At 36.2% G+C, this 24,081-nt stretch overlaps 1 protein-coding gene across 2 annotated transcripts in view; it reads right to left on the bottom strand.

Moving 5' to 3' along the window:
- The window catches only part of Dnaaf9 (dynein axonemal assembly factor 9), a 149,793-nt gene that overhangs the window by 123,139 nt on the left and 2,573 nt on the right, over positions 1-24,081 (bottom strand). The gene's annotated exons all lie outside the window — the stretch shown is intronic.

The following is a 24,081-nucleotide window of genomic DNA, read 5'->3' as shown; positions in this document are numbered from 1 at the left end:
CTCCTTATGTACTCCCAGATATTAATGTCATTTCTAAGAACCCCATTTTCTCCAATCCAATAATCCTCCTTCCCAGCACTCCCAGAGAGGGGTGCCCAATTTTCTGCCCAAGATTAAGCCTTTGGACTAGGGATGTAGCTCAGTGGCAGAGCTCTTACCTAGCACTGGGTTTGATCCTTAGCACCACACAAACAAATAAAACAAAGGCATTCTGTCCATCTACAACTACAAAAAAATTAAGAAAAAAAGATTAAGCCTTCTACCTGGTCTTCCCATCACTTCTGCCTCTACTATTCAATATTCCCTAACACTCCTTATATGAAATCACTTCCCTATAGTCAATAGAAATCCAGTCCTACCACACCATTAACTAAGATTATCCACAAACCCAATGACACTAACTGTTCTATCCATGACTGTGAGACTTCCCACCGCTTCTGAATCTGCTTCACTATAGTAACTGACACTCACCCAAACACAGGATTTCCAGTCAGACAACACTATTTCCCTTCTCTAATTCCCCAGCTTCCTTTCTCTTTTGGATTCTTTTCAATGGTCCTGTACCCTAACTTATTCACTCCATGACTTATAGTCACTGTTTTTATCAAGACTTTCACAATCTTCTACATGATATCAGAATTAGATAAAGGCAGAGAAAGAAAAGAAAGAACCAAACTACAAACAAATATCCATCACAAATATAGATACAAATCCCTTAACAGCCAGGCATGGTGGCACATGCCTATAATCCCAGTGGCTCAGGAGATGAAGCAGGAGGATTACAAGTTCCAGGCCAGCCTCAATAACTTAGAGAATCCCTAAGCAACTTAGTGAGACCCTTTTTCAAAATAAAAAAACAAAAAGTGCTGGGATGTAGCTCAATGGTAAAGTGCTCCTGGGTTCAATCCCCAGTATAATTTTTAAAAAAAGAAAGAAAGAGAGGGGGGAGGGAGAGAGGGAGGAAAAAGAAAAGAAAAGAAAAGAAATCCTTTAAAAACATTGCAAATAAGGGCTGAGGTTGTGGCTCAGAGGTACTGCACTCGCCTATCACATGCAGGGCCCTGGGTTCAATCTTAGCACCACATAAAAATAAATAAATACAATGAAGGTATTATGTCCAACTATAACTAAAAAATAAATATTAAAAAATATATTTGCAAATAAGAATTAAGCAACATATAGAAAGAATTACACACCACAACCAAGTAGAGTTGATTCCAGAGATAACCCAAGGATGGTTCATTATTCATAAATCAATCAATGTATGGCATAACATTAACAAACTAAAGAAGAAAAACCATGCATTCATATAACTGATGCAGAAAAACCATTTGACAAAATTCAACATTCACTCACAATAAAAACATTCAGAAAACTAAGAATAGACTGCTTTCCTCAACTTGGAAAAAAAATATAAACAAAACCTTTCTGAGCCAAGTTCAGAATGTATATAATGATGAAGGGCAATCAGGAACAAGGTAAGAATATCTGCTCTCATCATTCCCATTTAACAAACATTGGAAGTTCTAGCCAATAGAATACAGTAAGAGAAACAGATTAAAGACATAAAAAATGGAAAGGAAAAAATAAAATTGCCCCTATTTGCAGATATGGCCTATTAACAAATATTCACAGAGAGAAAGTAGAGTGGTGGTTGCTAGGGACCAGGGGGAAGAGGGAGCAAGGAGTTTAATAAGAACAGAATTTATATTTTGCGAGATGAAGAGAGTTACGAGGATGGATGGTGGTGCTTTTAGTCTAATAAGTTATATGAATGTACTTTAATGCTACTAAACTGTGCAGTTAAGAACAGCTAAGATGAAAATAATTGTTACGTGCACCTTAATACAACTTTTTAGACTTTTTTTGTTCTTTTTAGATGTATTTTGACATATTATACATACATAAAGTAAAACACTCTAATTAGAATCTCATTCTTGAAGTTGTACATGATGTAGAGTTTCACTGGTTGTGCATTCATATATGAACATAGCAAAGTTATGTCTGATTCATTCTACTGTCTTTCCTATTCCCATCCTGCTTCTCTTCCCTTCATTCCCCTTTGTCTAAGCCAATGAACTTATATCCCCCCTCCTTATTTTATGTTAGTATCCACATACCAGAGAGAACATTTGGCCTTTGGTTTTTTGAGATTGGCTTGTTTCCCTTAACATGATATTCTCTAGCTCCTTCCATTGACCAGCAAAGGCCATAATTTCATTCTTCTCTATGGCTGAGTAATATTCCATTATGCATATATTCCACATTTTCTTTATCATTCATTTGTTGAAGAGTACCTAGGTTGGTTCCATAGCTTAGCTATTGTGAACTGAGCTGCTACAAACATTGATGTGGCTGTGTCATTGTATTATGCTGATTTTAAGTCCTGCAGCACATATACCTAACTAGGCCAAATGGTGGTTCCATTATTTTCTGAGAATGGTCGCACCAATTTGCAGTTCCCCAGCAATGTATGAGTAAACCTTTTCCCTTACATGCTCACCAACATTTATTATTACTTGTATACTTGATAATTGCCATTCTGATTGGAGTAAGATGAAATCTCAGTGTGTTTTTTTTTAAGAGAGAGAGAGGGAAGAGAAGAGAGAGAATTTTAATATTTATTTTTCAGTTTTTGGCGGACACAACATCATTGTTTGTATGTGGTGCTGAGGATCCAACCCGGGCCGCACGCATGCCAGGTGAGCGCGCTACCGCTTGAGCCACATCCCCAGCCCTCAGTGTGGTTTTAATTTGCATTTCTCTAATTCCTAGAGATGTGGGACATTTTTTCATATATCTGTTGACCAACTGTATTTCTTCTTCTTTGAAGTGTCTTTTCAGTTCCTTTGCCCATTTATTGATTGGGTTATTTGGTTTGTTTGTTTGTTTGTTTTTGGTGTTAAGTTTTTTGAGTTCTTTATATATCCAGTTAATACAACTTTTTAGAATTAAAAAAATGTTGGGTTGGAGATGGGGCTCAGTAGTAGAGAGTCTGCCTGGCATATATGAAGCCTTGGGTTCAATCTCTGGCAACACACACACAAAAAAAAAAAAAAAATTAAAAAATGTCAATATTATATGAAAAAAACAACAGAGGGCTAGGGTTGTAGCTCAGTGGTAGAGCACTTGCCTAGCATGTGTGAGGCACTGGATTGGATTCTCAGCACCGCATAAAATAAAGTCCATTGACAACTAAAAAAATATTTTAAAAAAAAAGAGAGGAAGAACTTCATTTGATTAAAAAAAATGAAAAGAAGGAAATATCTGTGAGACATCTGGGGAAATCTGAATACTGACTAGAAAATCTGATGCTATTAGGGATCCACTGTTAATTTTTTTAAGTGAAATAATGTTATTGTGCTTCTATAGTTCAGTGTCCTTTTTCTTAGAGATATATAAGGAAGTAGACAGGAGTAAAATGTCATGATGGCTGCAATTTATTTAAAAATGGTTTAACATGAAATAAGAAAGATTGAGGAAAGAAGAAAAAAGATAAAGCACATATGGCAACAAGTTAAAAATGGCTGAATCTGCCGGGTGCAGTGGCTCACGCCTGTAATCCCAGTGGCTTGGGAGGCTGAGACAGGAGAATTGCAGGTTCAAAGCCAGCGTATGCAACTGCAAGGCACTAAGCAACTTAGTGAGACCCTGTCTCTAAATAAAATAGAAAATAGGGCTGGGGATGTGGCTCAGTGGTCCAGTACCCCTGAGTTCAACCCCCAGTACCCCCCACCAAAAAATGGCTGAATCTAGGGCTGGGGCTGTAGCTCAGTGGTAGAGCACTTGCCTAGCATCTGTGAGGCACTGTGTTTGATCCTTAGCACCACATAAAAACAAGCAAATAAAATAAAGAAATTCTGCCTATCTACAACTACAAAAAAAAAATTTAAAAAAAAGGTTGAATCTATGGTGAGCGAAAGATCAATTCATTGTATTATTCTTTCAGCAGTTCTGTAGGTTTGAATATTTTCACATCATAAAAATTGGGGGACTAGGAGGAAAGGGTTATATGGAGTAACTGGGTTTTAGAAGCAGCTGGACCGGAAATAGCAAGAACATTCAGAAAACTTCTCTCCTCAGGAAATGATTACTTGCCCCTTGTTAGTTTTTCATGTTTAACTGAAGACTGATCTTGTAATCATTCTCTGTCTGCACTAGAAAGATTTCATCAAATTGCCTCTTTGGCCTATTTCCCAATCCATCCACCAGTGAACTAACTGCCAAGTTTACCAAGAGCTCTTTGGTTTTCAAACTTTCAACCAGCCAGTGACAAAAAGCATGAACAGTTCATGTGACCAAGAAATAAACAGCTCCCTGACTCCTGCTGTAAAAAGCCAGGACAATACTGAAAACAGAGCTTCTTTTCCACAAGTATCTTGACCAAATAAAGTGGGAGCACATAAAACGTAGAAAGACCTTACTCTTCTCAGAGTAAAACATCCTAATTAGTGTTTCTCATTTTCTTGTCAAATGGGTGAAATTAAATTCATTTCTTTTTTTCCCTTTGTACATTTTCTTGCTTTCCAAATTTAATTTTTAACCAGAACATAGCCTATTGTTACTGAAGCATTAAACATGACATCTACTGAATTATTTACCTTTTAACTAAAATAAATAATTAATTAATTAAAACGCAAAAAGCATAAAGAAAACCATAATCCACCAGGCATGCTGGTGCACCTCTATAATCCCAGCAACTGAGGAGACTGAGAGAGGAAAATTACAAGTTCAAGGCCAGGATGGGTAAAACCCTTAGCACCTTGTCAAGACCCTGTCTCAAAATAAAAAAATAAAAATGACTGGGGTGCCGGGGTGTAGCTCAGTGGTAAAGTAGCCTTATGTTCAATCCCCAGTACCAAAAAAGAAAAAAAAAAAAAACACAATCACTTAACATTTCCAGCACCCCAAATAAACAAATTTTTGTTTTTTGTTTGTTTGGTACAGGATTCAACTCAGGGGTTCTAAACAACTGAGCCACATCCCCTGCCCTATTTTGTATTTTATTTAGAGACAGGGTCTCACTGAGTTGCTTAGTGCCTCACAGTTGCTAAGGCTGGCTTTGAACATGCAATTCTCCTGTCTCAGCCTCCCAAGCTGCTGGGATTACAGGTGCACGCCACGGTGTCCTGAGAAAATTAACAACTTTTAACATCTTGAATATTTGTTTTTATCTACATTAGTGCTTTTGGATTTACATATGTAATATATTGTCTTTTTTAAGGAAAAAATTGAATATTACATGGAAAAGTAAAGTCTTCATGGATCCTCATCCCCAGTCACCACTATGATGATCTATGTATCCAACCAGTCTTTTTCCTTTAATAGAAACTATGAAACATACACCAAACTTTGGCAAATAACATTGTCTCAAAGCTCACGGGTCTACCTGAAGATGGCTGGCACATCCTAGGTAGGTCTACAGTTGCCTACGTCTTTACAGCATTCCATCTTTAGAAGATATGTAAACTCAGCCAAGCCAATAACATAGCTTAAATCCAATATGTTGCTTTCATGCTATAATTTATTTCTGATTTTCCTTGGATTTAGACTCCAACTTTGGACATGACGGTACACTATATAAAGAAAGAACAACCTAAACTGATGCAGTTTGCCCAAGATTAACAGTAACAAAACCTGATTTTGAAATTTTTCTTTCTGCTACATCTCACTGTTTTATTTGTATTTGATTCCTCTGGTTCCCTGGAAATGATGAAAACAAATTGAAAAAAAAAAATTTTAACTGTTTTTCCTCTGTAATTTACTTTTTAATTTTGAAAATTATTCTGTTTGCTTCATGTTTTGAATATTTTGGTAAATTAAAATATTTACTAAATTATACAAATCCTTATACAAATCTGATTAATAACTTAGGAAACTGATATAATTTGACAAGGATCTTGCTGGGTGGGTTTTGGGGGGAGCTATTTATGTAAATAAAATAAGGTATGTAATTGTTCTGATCATGCTTTTTTCATTTAACATTATTCAATGGAAATCTTTCCAACTTAGCATATAGAACTAAATTTCACTTTTTAAAATTTGTTCAAAATAGTTGTACATGACAGTAGAATACATTTTGACACATCATACATAAATGGATGTAACTTCTCATTCTTCTGTACATGATGTAGAATTATATTGGTCATGTAATGATATATACACATAAAGTAATAATGTCATATTCATGCTACTATCCTTCTTACTCCCAACTCCCCTTTCTTCCCTTCACTCCCTCTGTCTAATCTCTACTACCCCTATTCTCCCTAGCCCCACCCCCTTATTGTGAATTAGCATCTACATAGCAGAGAAAATATTCCTACTTCTGTACTTCAGTGTCCTTTTTAATTTTTTTTTAAAGAGAGAGAGAGAAATTTTTTAATATTTATTTTTTAGTTTTTGGCGGACATCTTTATTTGTATGTGGTGTTGAGGATCGAACCCAGGTGAGCATGCTACTGCTTGAGCCACATCCCCAGCCCATCAGTGTCCTTTTTTAAAAGAAATGTAAAAGGAAGTACGTAGGAGTAAAATGGTTCTTTGGAATTGGCTTATTTCCCTTAGCATGATATTCTCCAGCTCCATCCATTTATCAACATATGCCAAAATTTCATTTTTTTAAGGTAAAGTAATATTCCATTGTGTGTGTGTGTGTGTGTGTATATATATATATAATTTTTTTTATCCATTCATCTGTTAAAGGGCACCTAAGTTGGTTCCATAGCTTACCTATTGTGAATTAAGCTGCAATAAACATTGATGTGGCTATGTAACTATAGTATGCCATTTTTAAGTTCTTTGGGTATAAACTGAGGAGTGGGATAATTGGGTCAAATGGTGGGTCCATTCCAAATTTTCTGAGAAATTTCCATATGGCTCTCCAAAGTCGTCACACCAATTTGCAGTCTTACCAGCAATGTGAGAATGTGAGTATACCTTTTTTTCCCACATCTTCACCAACAGTTATTTGTCGCGTTCCTTGCAACTAAAACACTCAGGGTCACTCTATGGGAACTGGGCCGCATGAAATCACCACACAAGAGACAGAGATAACTTTTTCTTTGGGGTTCCTGTACTGGCTCCTCTGACCTTAAGCGTCTACAGGGAGAGAGAGAGAGAGAGAGAGAGAGAGAGAGAGAGAGAGAGAGAGCGTTCGAGCACATGCTGACCTCTTTTATTGAGGAGAAGCCATTCAAATGAATCAAGGGGTCAGGTTTCAAGGGGCTGAATCTAGCTTCAAGATGTCTGCAGTCAGCAGGTTGACTGACATCTAGGAAGGCCACACCCAAAGGCAGAGCAAAAGAAGGGGACACACATGGGGGGTTTTCATGGAACATTCTATCCCAAACAGAGCAAGGGGTAATATCACAAAGCAACAGGTGAGCGTAGCTTAACCCATGGGGCTGCAGGGAAGGCAAGCCTAAACGTGAAGACACATTTGGCTGCATTTTTACTACTCTCAAGATTGGGGCTACGAGTCTACAGCCACTTAAAAGTAGCCAGATCATTAGGGATGACGGACAGTGCCTCGACCAATCAGGAGAGGAAAAATGCTGGTCATATGATATGGCGGCCTCCCACATTTATTGTTCCTATATTCTTGTTAACTGTCATTCTGACTGGAGTGAGATGAAATCTGTGTGGTTTTAATTTGAATTTCTTCTCTAATTTCTAGAGATGTGGAACATTTTCTCATATATATATATGTGTGTGTGTGTGTGTGTGTATATATATATATATATATATATATATATATATATATATAATTTGTTTTTGTATCAGGAATTAAACTTAGGGGCACTCTACCACTGAGCCACATCCCCAGCCCTATTGTGTATTTTATTTAGAGACAGGGTCTCACTGAGTTGCTTAGTGCCTCACTTTTGCTGAAGCTGACTTTGAACTCACAATCCTCCTGTCTCAGCCTCCCGAGCCACTGGGATTACAGGCATGCGTGCGCCACTGTGCCTGGCCATTTTTTCATACATTTTTTAACCATTTGTATTTCTTCTGTGAAGTGTCTATTCAGTTCCTTTGCCCATTTTTGAGTTATTTGGGGTTTTTTGGTGTTAAGTTTTTTGTGTTCTTTATTTATCCTGGAGATTAATGCTCTGAGGTGCAAGTAGTAAAGATCTCTCATTCTATAGTCTCTCTCTTCACAATCTTGTTTCCTCTGCTGTGAAAAAGCTTATTAGATTCCATCACATTTATTTTTAATTATTTTTTTAGTTGTAGATGGACACAATGTCTTTATTTTATTTCTTTATTTTTATGTGGTGCTAAGGATCAAACCCAGTGCTTCATGCATGTTAGGCAAGCACTCTACCACTGAGCCACAACCTGAGACCCCCCATCACACTTATTGATTCTTGATTTTACTTCTTGCACTTTAGGAGTCTTGTTAAGTTCCTAAGCCAATATGGTGGGCCTACTTTTTCTTCTATTACACACAGAGTCTCTGTTCTAATGCCTAAGTCCTTGATCCACTTTGAGTTGAGTTTTGTGCAGAGTGAGAAATAGGTGTTTAATTTCATTTTGCTACATACAAATTTCCAGTTTTTCCAGCACCATTTGTTGAAGACGCTATTTTTCCTCCAATGTATGTTTATACATTGTTTATAGTGCCTTTATCTAGTGCCAGGTAACTGTATTTATGTGGGTTTCTATGTCTTCTATTCTGTACAATTGGTCTGTGTGTCTATCTTGGTGCCTATACCATGCCATTTTTGTTACCATGTCTCTGTAGTATAATTAATGGTCTGGGATTGTGATGCCTCCTGCTTCACTTTTCTTGCTAAGGATTGTTTTGGCTATTCTGGGTTCTCTTATTTTTCCAAATAAATTTCATGAGTGCCTTTTCTATTTCTATGAACAATGTCATTAGGATTTTAATAGGAATTGCATTAAATCTGTATAGCACTTTTGGTAGTATGGCCATTTTAACAATGTTAATTCTGCCTATCCAAGAGCATGGCAGATCTTTCTACTTTGTACAGTTTCCTTCTATTTCTTTCTTTAGTGTTCTGTAGTTTTCATTGTAGAGATTTTTCACATCTTTTGTTAGACTGATTCCCAATTTTTTTTGAAGCTATAGTAAATGGGGTAGTTTTCCTAATTTCTCTTTCAGTGGATTCATCACTGATATATAGGAATGCATTTGATTTATGGATGTTAATTTTATATCCTGCTACTTTGCCGAATCCATTTATTAGTTTTAGAAGTTTTCTGGTAGAATTTTTTTGGGTATTCTAAATATACATGCCAGCAAATAGTGATAGTTTGTGCTCTTCTTTTCCTATTTGTATTCCTTTAATTTCTCTCTTCTAATTGCTCTGGCTAGAGTTTCAAGGATAATATTAAATAAAAGTGGTGAAATAAAACTTGTTTCAGGTTTTAGAGGGAATGCATTCAGTTTTTTCCCATTTAGAATGATGTTGGCCTTGGGTTTATGTTGAGGTATATTCCTACTATCCCTAGTTTTTCTACTGTTTAAACAGGAAGAGGTGCTGTATTTTGTCAAATGCTTTTTCTGCATATATTGAGATGATCATATGATTCTTGTCTTTAAGTCTACTGATGTAATGAATTATGTTTAATGATTTCCATATGTTGAACCAAACTTGCATCTCTGTGTTGAACTCCACTTGATTGTGGTGCACTATTTTTTTAATGTTTTTGTATATGATTTGCCAGAATTTTATTGAGAACTTTTGCATTTATGTTCATCAGGGATATTGGTCTGAAATGTTCTTTCTTTAGTGTGCCTTTGTCTGGTTTGGGTATCAGTGTGATATTAGCTTCATATAATGAATTTGGAAGCATTCCCTCCTTTTCTATTTCTTGGAATAATTTGAGGAGTATTGGTGTTAATTCTTCTTTGAAGTCTTATAGAACTCATCTAAGAATCCGTCTGGTCCTGGGCTTTTCTTAATTGGTAGGCTTTTGATGGCATCTTCTATTTCAGTGCTTGAAACTGATCTGTTTAAATTGTATATGTCTTCCTGATTCAGTTTGGGTAGGTCACATATCTCTAGAAACTTGTCAATGTCTTCAAGATATTCTTTTATTGCAGTATAAATTTTCAAAATATTTTCTGATTATCTTCTGTATCTCAGTTGTGTCCATCGTGATATTTCTTTTATCATCATGAATTTTAGTAATTTGAATTTTCTCTGTTAGTGTGGCTAAGGGTTTATGAATTTTATTTTTTCAAAGAAACAAGTTTTTGTTTTGTCAATTTTTTGAATTGTTTCTTTTGTTTCAATTTCATTGATTTCAGTTCTGATTTTAATTATTTACTGCCTTCTACTACTTTAGGTGTTGATTTGTTCTTTTTCTAGGGCTTTCAAATGTAATGTTATTTATTTGTTGAGTTTTTATTCTTTTAAGGAATAAGCTCAATGCAATGAATTTTTCTCTTAGCACTGACTTCATAGTGTCCCACAGAATTTGATATGTTGTATCACTATTCTCACTTATCTCTAAGTATTTTTTATTTCATCCCTGATTTCTTCCGCTATCCATTTGTCATTCAATAGAGTATCCAGGTGTTAGAGTAGCTTCTATTTTTATTTTATCATTGATTTCTAATTTCATTCTATTATGATCTGCTAGAATACAGGGTATTATTTCCAATTTTTTGCATTTGGTAAGAGTTGATTTAAGGCATAATACATGGTCTATTTTAAAGAAGGATCCACGCGCTGCTGAGAAGAAAGTGTATTTGCTCCTTGATGGATGATATATTCTATATATGTTAAGTCTAAATTATTGATTTATTATTTAGTTCTATAATTTCTTTTTTTTTTTTTTTAATTTTGTAGTTGTAGATGGACACAATGTAGTTTTTGTTTTTTTGTTTTTTGGTACCAAAGATTGAACTCAGAGGCACTCAACCACACCCCCAGCCCTATTTTGTAGTTTTTATTTTAGAGACAGGGTCTCACTGAGTTGCTTAGCACCTCACTTTTGCTGAGGCTGTCTTTGAACTCAGATCCTCTTGTCTCAACCTCCCAAGCTGCTGGGATTACAGTCATGTGCCAGGGTGCCCAGCAACACAATACTTTTTTATTTTATTAATTTATCTTTATGTGGTGATGACAATCAAACCCAAGAACTGACACATACTTGGCAAGCACTCTACCACTGAGCTACAACCCAAGCCCTGTTTAGCTTTTGTTTGGAGGATCAATCAGTGATGATATAGGTGTGTTGAAATATTACACACAAATATTATTGTGTGTAATCTATTTGATTCTTGAAATTGAGAAGGGTTTGTTTGATGTACATAGATGCTCCATTGTTTGGGGCATAAATATTTACAATTTTTATGTCTTATTGATATATAATTCCTTTTATTAGTATGAAATGTCCTTCTTTGTCCCTTCTGATTAATTCTGGCTTGAAGTCCACTTTATGTGATATGAGGATAGAAACCCCTTGCTTGATTTACACAATCCATGTGATATTTTTTTTCCCCATCCTTTCACTTTCAGTCTGTGGATGTTTTTGCCTGCAAGGTGAGTCTCTTAGAGACAGCATATTGTTGGGTCTTGTTTTTTAATCCAATCTGCCAGTCTATGTCTTTTTTTTTTTTAAGAGAGAGAGAGAGATAATTTTTAATATTTATTTTTAGTTTTCAGTGGACACAACATCTTTATTTTTATGTGGTGCTAAGGATCGAACCTAGCGCCCCGCGCATGTCAGGCGAGCACTTGAGCCACATCCCCAACCCCAGTCTATTGTCTTTTGATTGATGAGTTTAGGCCATTAACATTCAAGGTTATTATTGAGATATAATTTGTATTCCCAGTCAGTCTGGTTTATTTCTGATTATTAATTTGAATTTATTTCTCCTTTTTGTCTATTCCTTTAATGTAGTTCCTCCCTTTGCTGGTTTTCACTTTTTTCTTTTCATTTCATCTTCATGGGATATTTTGTTGAGAATATTCAGTAGTTCAGGCTTTCTAGTTGTGAATTCTTTTAACTTTTGTTTATCATGGAAGGTTTTTATTTCATCTTTAAATGTGAAGCTTGGTTTTAGAATTCTTAGTTGGCGTACATTTTCTTTCAGAGCTTGCTAAAACTCACTTTAAAGACTGTGGTACAGGGAGGAAGAGCATGAGAAAAAGATTAACATTAAACAGGGACGAGAGGTGAGAGGGAAAGGGAGAGAGAAGGAAAATTGCATGGAAATGGAAGGAGACCCTCATTGTTATACAAAATTACATAAAAGAGGATGTGAGGGGAAAGGGGAAAAAAATCAAGGGAGAGAAATGAATTACAGTAGATGGGGTAGAGAGAGAAGATGGGAGGGGAGGGGAGGGGGGATAGTAGAGGATAGGAAAGATAGCAGAATACAATAGTCACTAGTATGACAATATGTAAAAATGTGGATGTGTAACCGAAGTGATTCTGCAATCTGTAAACGGGGTAAAAATGGGAGTTCATAACCCACTTGAATCAAATGTATGAAATATGATATATCAAGAGCTTTGTAATGTTTTGAACAACCAATAAAATAAAAAAATAAAAATAAAAATAAAAAAGACTGTGGTACACTATATGGGCATGGTGACACTTGCCTGCAACTCAGGAGACTGAGGCAGGAGAATTTCAAGTTCAAGGCAGCCTGGTCAACTTAGCAAAACCTTGTCTCAAAAAAAAAAAACAAAAACTAAAAATTGAAAAAGGCCTAGGAGTATAGCTCAGTGCTAGAATGCACCTAGGTTCAATCCTAATACTACAAAGAAACCAAACCAAAACAAAACAAAAAACCCAACAACAAAACAAAACCAAAAAAAATCCTTCTATATACTTTATCTTTTGTTTTAATTTAACTGGATGTTAATTGAACATTACAGGGTTTTATTTTATTTTGCTATTGCAAATAATTCTTTATTAAGCAACCGTATATATCATCTTTAGAACAAGCAAAGTTTCTGTACAGTAGAGACCTAAAAGTAGCACTGCAAGGTGAGTCTCTTAGAGACTGCATTTTAAAATCTGATAGATCTTACCACACTGTTCTCCTAAACCATTCACCTATTCTGTTATAATTTGTTTTCCCTAATCACTAGGGAAATGTTTATTGATCATTTACATTTCTTTTCTATGAATGCATATCCATGTTCTTTGTCCACTTTCTATTTAGTCATTGTATACTTCACCACATTGCAAAAAAAAAAATTGTTCTTTGGCTATATGTTGCAAATATTTTCCTCAATCCTCTACACTTTCATGTCAAAGTTTTATAGAATTAAGTCTACCTTTACTTTTAAGCTTAAGGGTCTTCTATTTTCCTTTTGTGCCTTCTCCACTCAGCATCATAAATAATAAACACCAGCATTTCATTTGTGAATTTTTTTTTCTTAGCTCTGGAATATTTACTTTTGTGGAGCAAGAATGTAACTGTACTTTGTTCCCCAAAATATAAGTGAATGTTCCAAGACCATATGTTGATCCTTTCAATTCTCTGATTTAGAATACCATTTGTAGCATATGATAAACTGCCCTATGTAGCTAAATCTAACATTTGGATCTTTACTTGATCCATTTATCTATTCTCACAGAAATATTACACTTTAAAAAATAATCAGAGCTCTTAAGGTATGCTAGTACTTCAGTTTTCTAGTATATAGATTATTTTGTAACTGATAAGTCCTTCTATTATTGCTTTAAAGATTCCACAGTTGTGAGACTGGGGTTGTGGCTCAGTGATAGAATGTTCGCCTAGCATTTGCGAGGCCCTGGGTTCAATCCTCAGCACCACATATAAATAAAGGTATTGTGTGCAACTACAACTAAAAAAATAAAATAAAATAAAAGATTCCACAACTGTGAATCTTAGAAAGACAGTAGATTGAGGTTTTAAGCAGAAATTATCAGGAAAGGCCTCACCAAGAGTACCTTTGCATAAAGCCCAGAAGTGAGATCACAGCTACGTAGCATGTGCCAAGGTCCCACAGAGGAGTATTCCTTAACATTTTCCTTTCAAGATGAAGTATAAAAACAGTGGGGGTGGGCAGTGGCACATGCCCATAATCCCAGCAGCTCGGGAAACTAAGGCAGGAGGATGGAGAGTTCAAAACTAGCCTCAGCAACTCAGTGAGACCCTGTCTCTAAGTAAAATACAAAAATTAGGCAGGGGATATGGTTCAGTGGTTGAGTGCCCCTGAATTCAATCCCCAGTACCAAAAAGAAAGAAAAAGAGATGAAGTATAAAAATAGCTTGTCAAATTCCATAAAAGTCTGTTGAGAATTCACAATCATATTGAGTCTGGACAGTACTGAAATCCCCACTCAGAAACATCTCTCCCTCCTATTCTGTTTCATACTCTAAAATTTTATATTTTCATTTATAAAATAGGTCTTGCATATTCTTATTAGGTTGATTCCTATGCATCGTATAATTTTTGTCCCCATTTTGAATGCTATCTTGAATCCACTATATTTTTCAAAGTTTATATTTGCTAAACTCTAATTTTAATAGATTTTTTTGTTAAGTTTTCCAAGTAGTGAATTAATAGTTTTCTTTCCTTTTCAAATATTTTCAGATTTTATCCCAAATCATTAATTCATCAAGTTTTGAGCACCTATTCTGTGCCTGGCACTGTTCAGAGCATTTAACAATGAAAGAAAGGGCAAAAATCCCTGGGACAAAAACCTCGGAACTTAAATTTCAATGCAGAAGCAATGAGATAAAATAAATAAAATACATTTGTCATATGGTGGTAAGTAGGAGAATTTGAGGCTTAGGAAAAGAGTAGATTAGAGTTTTAAAAGAAATATCAGGAAAGACCTCACCAAGAATACCTTTGCTTAAAGACTGGGAGTGAAATCACAGTTATGAAGCAAGTTTAAAGGTGCTACAGGGAGTGTTCCTGATATCCATGTGCATGGAACAGAGTGAAGAAAATAGTAAGAGATTACATTAAAAGGAGGGGTGCAGATTAGTTAAGGTCTTGTAGCTGATGATTTGAATTTCTGCTAGAAGTACTTTGAAAAGAGGAATGACTAATATGAAATACATTTTAATAAGATCCCTCTATTTGCTGTATTGATAGCAAACAGAAGGGAGGTAATAGTTGAACCTGGAAGACCAATTAAGAGTCCACTGCAGAGCTGGGGATGTGTCTCAGTGGTAGACTGCTTACCTAGCATGTAAGCAATGTAAGCATTGAGGCCCTGGATTCTATGCCAAGCATCACAAAAGCGAAAGAAAGAAAGGGGCGGGGAGGCTATTGCAATGTTCCAAGTAACAGATGATTATTTCTTTGGCTTTTCTCATATTGGCTAGAACCTTATCATGAACAGCTGGTTTAAGTCAGAAATGAGAGTTAAAAATTTTAAGCAGCTGGGTTTTTTTTTTTTGGGGGGGGGGTCTGCTACTACTACTTGTCTGATAATTTCATTAATAGACTTTTTAGTAATGAACAGTTCATTCATCTTGCATTTCTGGGACAAAATCTATATGTGCTAGAAGTAATATTCTAGACTCAATATATTACTGTTTTATTTAGGATTTTTACATTTGTATTTCTCCTTTCCTAATCAAGCACCAGGATTATGAAAGGCTTAAAGAATGAATGGGAAGCTTTCTTAGATATACACTTAACTTGGCATGCTTTCCATCTCTATCCTGACCCTGCCAGGTAACATATACTCTTGCTTGTTCCTGGCCACAGCATCCCATCATGATTTACCAGGGCAAGCCAGGTCATTTGAAGTCCTTTCCATGGACACGTTTTAGGGTTAGAGGAGAAATGGACTCCAGGGTCATGGTGCAAAAAGAATGTGGAAGTCATCTTTCCTGACTTGGGCAAGGCATGTTGATAGGAAAAAAAAAAAAAAAAAAAGCAGAAAGGTAGTGAGAATAAGAAATGAAAGGCAGCACAGACTATAAAGCAAACCATCTCGATAGCAGAGTCCTGGTTCTAATGCATAAGGCCCTAGTTCCTTGCAGCTCAGCTCCTCCTGTCAGTCTAAATCTCCATATTCCTTTCTAGCCAAGTAAACCAACACATTTCCTTCTTTACTTAAATTCTTTGAGTCAAGTTTTTGTCATTTGTAAAACAAAACATTCTTTTTTTATTTTGTTTTTATACTGAGGATTGAAGCCAGGGATGCTCTACCACTGAGCTACTTCCCCAGTACTTTTTTTTTTATTTTGAGAAAGGGTTTTGCTAAATTGCAGAGGATGGCCTTGAACTTGCAATCCTCCTGCCTCAGCCTTCTGAGTCACTGGGATTGGAGGAATGCAGAACCATGCCCAGTAAAACATTCTTCAAATTACAAAATCAATCTCAAGACATGTTTAGGATTAAAGCACATTAATATCTACTTCTTATTTTCAAAAGTATTAAAAAACAGGATGGATGAAGAGAAGTATGGATATATGATAAGGTGAATAGAACAAATACATTAAGTATAGAACCTAAACATGAAGATATGTGTGTGTGTGTGTGTGTGTGTGTATTACACACACATACATACATACACACACATACATAAATGTTCACTGAACAATCCTTTCAACTTTTCTGGTCTTTTGGAATTCTTCATAATAAAATGTTGGGGACTAAATCAACAGTAGTTGTAATAAAAGCCAGGTCAACATTAATCTGGACTTCAGGTACTGATTAAAATGAGCTCACTGGAGGCTGAACCAAGAAGATCATAAGTTCAAGGCTAGCCTGAGCAACTCAGCAAGACCCTGTCTCAAAAGGAAAAAAAAAAAAAAAAAGAAAGAAAGGGTTGGGGATGTGGCTCAATGGTAGAGTGCTTAAGTGCAAAGCCCTGTATCCCCAGTACCATAGAAAATGAAAGAGAAAGAAAGAAAAGAAAGAAAGAAACGGAACCTGACTCTGCATTAAAGCAGCTTTTACTTCCCTTTGCAAAATAAGAGACTTGGAAGAAAGGCAGAAATAAGATGTGTGGCAAGGCAGTAAATGCCATCTCCCACTGATGTCTTTACTAAAGAAACATCTGAAATGGAAAAAGCAAAGTCAATGATGCTGCCAATACATAGTTAACCACTAACCCATAAAGTGACTCAAATTGAAGGGATATAAACACATATATGATATGACTGAAGCTGGCATTGTTTAACTAGTTAATGACTTCAATTTTTCTCCCAGCAGTTATGGTGCAGCTCACCAAAGCCATTTCTAATTCAAGGCAATATAACTCATTCCACACAGCTACCTCCCTGTGTTAGAAATAAATAGTTGTATAAGCTACTCCTAATTTTCTTTTCTTACTAGTAGTACCCTGTTTTATTTGCAGCAGAAATAAGCACATTTTCTTTGCTTCTAAAGCTAACCAATGAGACTTATGCAGAAGTCATTAAGTGGAAGCTTCTAGGAAGCTCTTTAAAGGATACTGAATGAAAGGGAGCCACCAAGAATAAAACAATAATAAATGCTGGAAAGGATGTGAAGAAAAAGGAACACTTTTACAGTGTTAGCAGGATTGTAAATTAGTACAACCACTATGAAAATCAGCCTGGAGCTTCTTCAAAAGACTAGGCATGGTAGCCGGGCACGGCTGAGGAAGGAGGATCACAAGTTCAAAACCAGCCTCAGCAAAAGCGAGACACTAGGTAATTCAGCGAGACCCTGTCTCTAAATAAAATACAAAATAGGGCTGGGGATGTGGCTCAGCGGCTGAGTGCCCCTGAGTTCAATTCCTGGTACCCTGAAAAAAAAAATACTAGGCATGGAACCACCATATGATCAAGCTACACCATTCCTCAGTATTTAACCTAAAGAATTTTAAGTCATCAAACTTAGTGATAATTGCATATCTATATTTATGGCAGCACAATTCACAATAGCCAAACTATGAAACCAGCCTAGGTGTCAATCAAAGAATGAATGGATAAAAAAATGTGGTATATATACATAATGGAGTTTTATTCCACCATAAAGAACAACAAAATTATGTTATTTAATAGCAGGAAAATGGATGGAACTTGAAAACATTACATTAAGTGAAATAAGCCAAACTCAGTAAGTCAAGGATTGTATATTTTCTCTTATTTGTGGAAGCTAGGGAGAAAAAAGAAAAAAAAAGCTTGGGGGGGGTTTTCTCATGAAAATCAAAGGGAGATCAGTAGAGTAGAGGAAAGGGACCAGGGGAAGAGAGGTGGGGAAGAAAAGGGGAAATACTAAAACATGACACTGGCCAAATTATATTGTTATATTGTGTGCATGCAGGAATATATAACAATAAATCCCAACATTATGCACAACAATAAGGTACCAATTAAAAAATATGGAAAACATAAAATTTAAAAGGGGGGACTGACTTGGTAGGTTGAGGCAGGAGGACTACAAGTTTAAGATCATTCTGGGCAACTTAGTGAGAACTTGTCTCAAAATAAAAGAGCTGGGAATATAGCTCAGTGGTAGTGTGTTTATCTTGCATGTAGAAGGCCCTGGGTTCAACACACAGTATGGAAAAAAACATGGAGGGTACTGAATTGACTAAGAGGAATACTCCTTTCCTTATCTTCATGCCTGACAGATACGATGGCACTGAAGAGATCCTGCAACCATTGTGTGACCATGGGGCTAAGGTAAAGATAAAAGCCACTTGCTAAAAATAATAAAATACAAACACAGAAGAGGCATGGTAAACTTGATGATTTTACACCAGAACTGGTCTATCTTTTCCTAATATAACTCTTTAACAAGAGACAATAAACTCTAATGTCATTTTTGCCAGGCTTCTTTTACCAATTGCCAAATGTAGCTCCTAAATGATAGGCCACCTTATCTAAAACTTAAAACTCATGCCTAATCACAATTCACAAATATTTACAATTTCTAAATTAAATACTCTAAAAACTAGAGCTAAGCACAGTGGCAGCACATGCCTGTAATCCCAACACTTTAGGAGGCTGATGCAAGAAGCCAGCGTCCACAACTTAAGTGACTCCATCTCAAAATAAAAAAAAAAAAAATTGAGGAGGGGGGATTGAGGATTTGGTTCAGTGGTAGAGGACTGAGGGATGTGGGGGAATACTCTACAAATTAACTTCAAGAACTTCAGAAAATGTTAACCACTATAATAGGGAAACATTATGTAGAAGTCTGCTGACTATATTCCAGTGTTATGACGCCTTATTTTCCATTTTCTTCCTTTTCTCCTGCTTTCTATGAGTATTTCTTCAAACAATCTGCTCTTTGTAAAGTCGTTTCACAAATCTTCATTCAGAAAGCATCCACAATTACTTTCCCTCCCTTCTTTGACTATTAAAAGCATGCCAAATAAAAATGCAGTGTGGAATCCTGAAGTGGATCCTGGAATAGAAAAAGAACATGTAGGAAAACTGAGGAAATTCAAATAAAGTTGGGAGTCCAAGTTAAACTAAAGTTTACTAAGTAAACTAAAGTATTATAGCACTATTAACTTCTTAGTTTTGAGATAAACACCATGGTTATATGTAAAATATTATCCTTAGAGAAATCTGCATGAAAGGGTACATAGGAATACTCTACACCATATTTACAGCTCATCTATAAATCCAAAATTACTTAAAAACAAAAAGCATGCTAAATGAACTACTTTTTCTTCAAACCAGGGCTCAAAAATCACAGATAATGGTTTTAAGTACCCAAATTGTGAAACCTACTTTTCTCTTAATTTTTTAATTTTTATTTTTAATCTTGGAACAAAAACAATAATTTAAACTGTGTAACATACAAGGTAAGACATCTCTCATCATTCACTCCCCCTTCTCCAAATGCTATGACATGAGAGATGAGCCCCAGAACTGGGAACCAGTCAAGATATTGTATACTACTAATGCCATGATGTTCACCAGATAGGAGTCCACAGTATGCTATCATCCTAGACACAGGTAAAAAGGCAACAGTGAGGCCTCTACCTCTGGGGCAGAAATAAGGCCAAAAAAGCTTAACTAAGTATACCCTTTTGCTTCTAAAAGAAGCACACCAAGCCTCCTTGGCCAGTATCCAAGAAGTATATTACAGGCTGAAACTTCACATATTCAGACATTCAAGGGCACAATCTTGCTTTGCATTTTGCATTTTGTTTTCTTAAGGCAAGGATCATCTGCACTACATTTATAACTTCTGTAGATTTGTAACCCAAAAATTCATTGGCAACTGGCCAATAAACATCACCTGAAGAAATAACTGACCTCTGGGAAGTTTTAATTATAGTGTTCTCAGTAGAGCATCACTTTTATGAATAATTTCTCACCACCTAGCTAGCTGACAAGTATGACTCTTATTCTCTACACACCCATGAAATTTAACATAACCCACTGCTTCACTTCAATTTTTCCCTATTCACTCAATAAATAATTAGTGCAAGCAGTGTTTCATAATAGCTGTCAATAGCAGTTCATATTTAGTGAGTACAGATTATGTGCCAGACACTGATCTGAGCACTAGGGGAAGCAATGTGGAAAATGTCAATTAAAAATGATCTCCTCCCTTTTGGTAATTTCCAAGGGTTAAAAAAAAAAAGGTCCTTCCTATGAGTCCCTTGATAAGGAAGAAATCCCACCTATAACCAGTAGAGAGAAGCCAGGCACAGGAACCTGTGATTATAGACTATTTTGCCACAGCACATCATCCAGTAGCTTCTTCATAAAATGTGCATGGGGTGTCAAATTTTAAGACTTTGCATGTATGAAATGTCTTGATCCTTTCCTCACACCTGTGAGTTTGGCTGGATTCAGAATTCTGGGTAGGAATCCACTTTCCTTCAGAAGGTACTGTTTGCACCATTATTTTCTAGTCTCCAACCAGCTTGAATCCCATAATATCTTACCCTTTCTATGCAATTTATAGATGTTCCTAGATTTTAAGAGTGTTCAAAAATTTCCTGATGCCATGCCTTTGCGCGGATTTTTTTTTTTTCTTTTTCTTTTTCAGTGCTGGGGATGGAACGCAGGGTCTCATGCATGCCAGACAAGTGCTCTACACTGAGCTACACCCTCAACCCTGGCACAAATATTGTGCTGGATTCTTGGCAAGTCTTTTTAATATGGAAACTCATGTCCTTTGATTCTGAGAAATTTTATTTTTGGATGATTTCTTCATGCTGTCAACTAATAACCACCCACTCTTCTCTCCTTGTTGCACACATCTACAGGTCCCTGGTCATTCAGTCCTCCTCATTCCCTAAAGATTTTAGCTTCTGAATCATTCTCTTTTGCTATACTATTGCGAATCCTACCCTAATTCATGCACATCTCAGTACACACCATTGTCTTCACCTCTCAGTTTGACTCTGCTTTTACAACGGTGGTGTTCTATTCTTCTGCCACTCTCTCCCATATCACTCATATCCAACCAGTTCAACACAGTTGTAGGAAACCATGTAAATTGTGTTAACTGGGTCTCATCTTAATTTTTGTTGGGGCATAGGGGGGATTGAACTCAGGGGTACTTTACCACTGAGCTACATACATTCCCAGCCCCTTTTATTTTTTATAAAAAAGCAAAGGCTGGCCTCAGAGTTTGGGTATGTCAAACTCCTGCTTCAGTCCCTTAAATTGCTGGGGTCACAGGCACATGCCATCATACCTGGCCTTCTTAAATTTATAACCACAGCAAGGAATGGGATATAGCTCAGTGGTAGAACACTTCTGGGTTCAATTTCAAATACTACAAAAAAAATTATAACCACAAACCCTAAATGAGAACTTGTGCTGCCAGACAATCCTAAAGCACTTCCTTACTCAACTCATTCTTTCCCACTCTCCTAGATGAATTTTACACTTCTTTTCCCTCAAACATCCAACACTTTCCCACCCTTCACTTTGAGCTGAAGACCTTCCATCTTATTTATCTGAGAATATAGATATATTTGGAAAAGAACTTCATATATTCTCGCCCCCAAACTACCAACACACCAGTACTTGAGTTCATATAATCTGCTACTGACAAAATGTCCTTATGGAGATTGAGGCCAACATATATATTTGTTTACTGGTTCCCATTTCCTCTTACCTATTTTCAAGGATTTTACCCCTTCAAGAGTCCCTTCTTTATATTTAATCAATTTATCTTCCCTACTGCACCATTCTCAGTAATTTATATATAAGCAACAATCTGTCCACCTAAAAACAAAAGATAATTTTTTTTTTTTTTAGTTTGTATTGGAGATTGAACACAGCGGTGCTTTACCACTGAGTTACAATCCCAACCTTTTCATTTTTTATTTTGAGCCAGGGTCTTGCTAAATTGCTTAGGGCTTAACCAAATTGTTGAAGCTGACCACGAACTTGCCATTCTCCTGCCTCAGCTTCCTGAGTTGCTGGGATTATAGGTGTGTACCACTGTGCCTGGCTAAAAAATGCATAATAACTCATGACCTTCCAATTACAGTCCTATTCTTCAGCTCTCCCTTACAACAATCATTCCCCCCCACAAACACATTTTATTCGTACATTATAATCATACATAATGGTGAGATTTGTTGTTATATATTCATATACACAAGAATGTCACTATGACACTCTTCAATTCTTCTCATTTCCTCTTGACTCCACAGTACCAAAATTGTTCTTGTCAAGGTCATCAATGACCTCCACATTATCAAATCTAATAGTTTATTCTTAGTTCTCATCAGACAATTAACAGTATTATTTGACTTTTGATTCTACTACTTGATTCTGTCCTTGATTCTACTCTTGCCTCAGTGGTAGAAAACCATTTTTCTTCAGAATTTGGAAAACAATGTTACACTGTTTTTGTTTTGTTTTTTTAACCTTTTCACTCTTCTCTTACTTTACACAGGCACTATCCCAGGGCTTGGACATTACTCTGCTCTGTGTAATCACTCCCTGGATCGCTATTTAGTCTGCTGGCTTAAATAAAAACTTGGGAGTCACCAGCATATGGACAATATCTCCATAGTCCCAATCACTCTTGACACCAGACCATGATCATTTTGAGTTGCCTAATAGATATCTAATTGCCTTATTTGTCTGTATCCATGGCATCCAACATGGATTATTTGCTTAAAGAGGTTGTGAAATTTAAATTGTTAAATAAGTCCCAAGCAGGAATCTGTTAAAAAAATTTTTTGGCAGTAGGAAAGTATATTTCAGCCAGATTTCCACCAATTTCTTAATACTAGTCCAGATAGACTACATTATATTTTAGTAATAATTTCAAAATTCCAGTGGCATTTCAACTTTTCCTCACTCTTTATACTCTGGTCCTACACTGATACAGTAACCATGATTTGGAGCAAGAGCCATCATGATAGAAGGAAAAAGAATGACAAATTACATACTAGAAGCTTTTATCATGAAGGACTACACATTTTTACTACACACATTTCACTGACCTAAAGCAATATACGGGCCATATCCAACTTCAAAGGGGCAGGCAAGTACAATTCTACCAGAGGGTTAGGAGACAGAAACAAAAAATTATCTGATGGACAGCACTGATGACTATCATATACTTAAAAGGAAATCTCTAATTCTGAGCAACAATATTTTAACTCCTGAGCTCCATTCCCTTACTAGAAGAGAACCATGCACTTGTAAATGCTATCTATGGATTTTTAGGAATGTAACTTCACCAGTTAGGCCTGCCTCTTTCATCACTCAGGAGTCAGAGAGCCGCAAAGAAGCCAAATATGGGTGACAGGAAAGTGCTGAGCCCAAACCTGGTAGGAACATTCAGTGTCAAAAGTGAGGGAAAGGGCCTGGGGCAGTAGCTCAGTGGTAGAGCACAAGCGTGAAGCACTGGGTTCGATCTTCAGCACCACATAAAAAAATAAAAATAAAGGTATTATGTCAACCTACAACTAAAAAATAAATGTTTTTTAAATAAATTAACAAACAGATATCGTGTGTCCATCTACTACTAAAAAAATATATTTTTTAGTTATACATGGATACAACATCTTCATTTTGTTTATTTATTTTTATGTGGTGCTAAGGATCAAACCCCAGGTTTCACACATGCGAGGTGAGCGCTCTACTGCTGAACCACAACCCTAGCCCCTAAAAAAAATATTAAAAAAAAAAGTGAGGGAAAGGTTGATGTTGTGACATACACCTATAATCCCAGAGATTTGGGAG

Source organism: Marmota flaviventris, chromosome 2, assembly GCF_047511675.1.
Source record: "Marmota flaviventris isolate mMarFla1 chromosome 2, mMarFla1.hap1, whole genome shotgun sequence".
Taxonomy (NCBI): Eukaryota; Metazoa; Chordata; class Mammalia; order Rodentia; family Sciuridae; genus Marmota; species Marmota flaviventris.
Note: the sequence above shows the minus strand (reverse complement) of the source record. Positions and strands in the feature narration are given on the sequence as shown.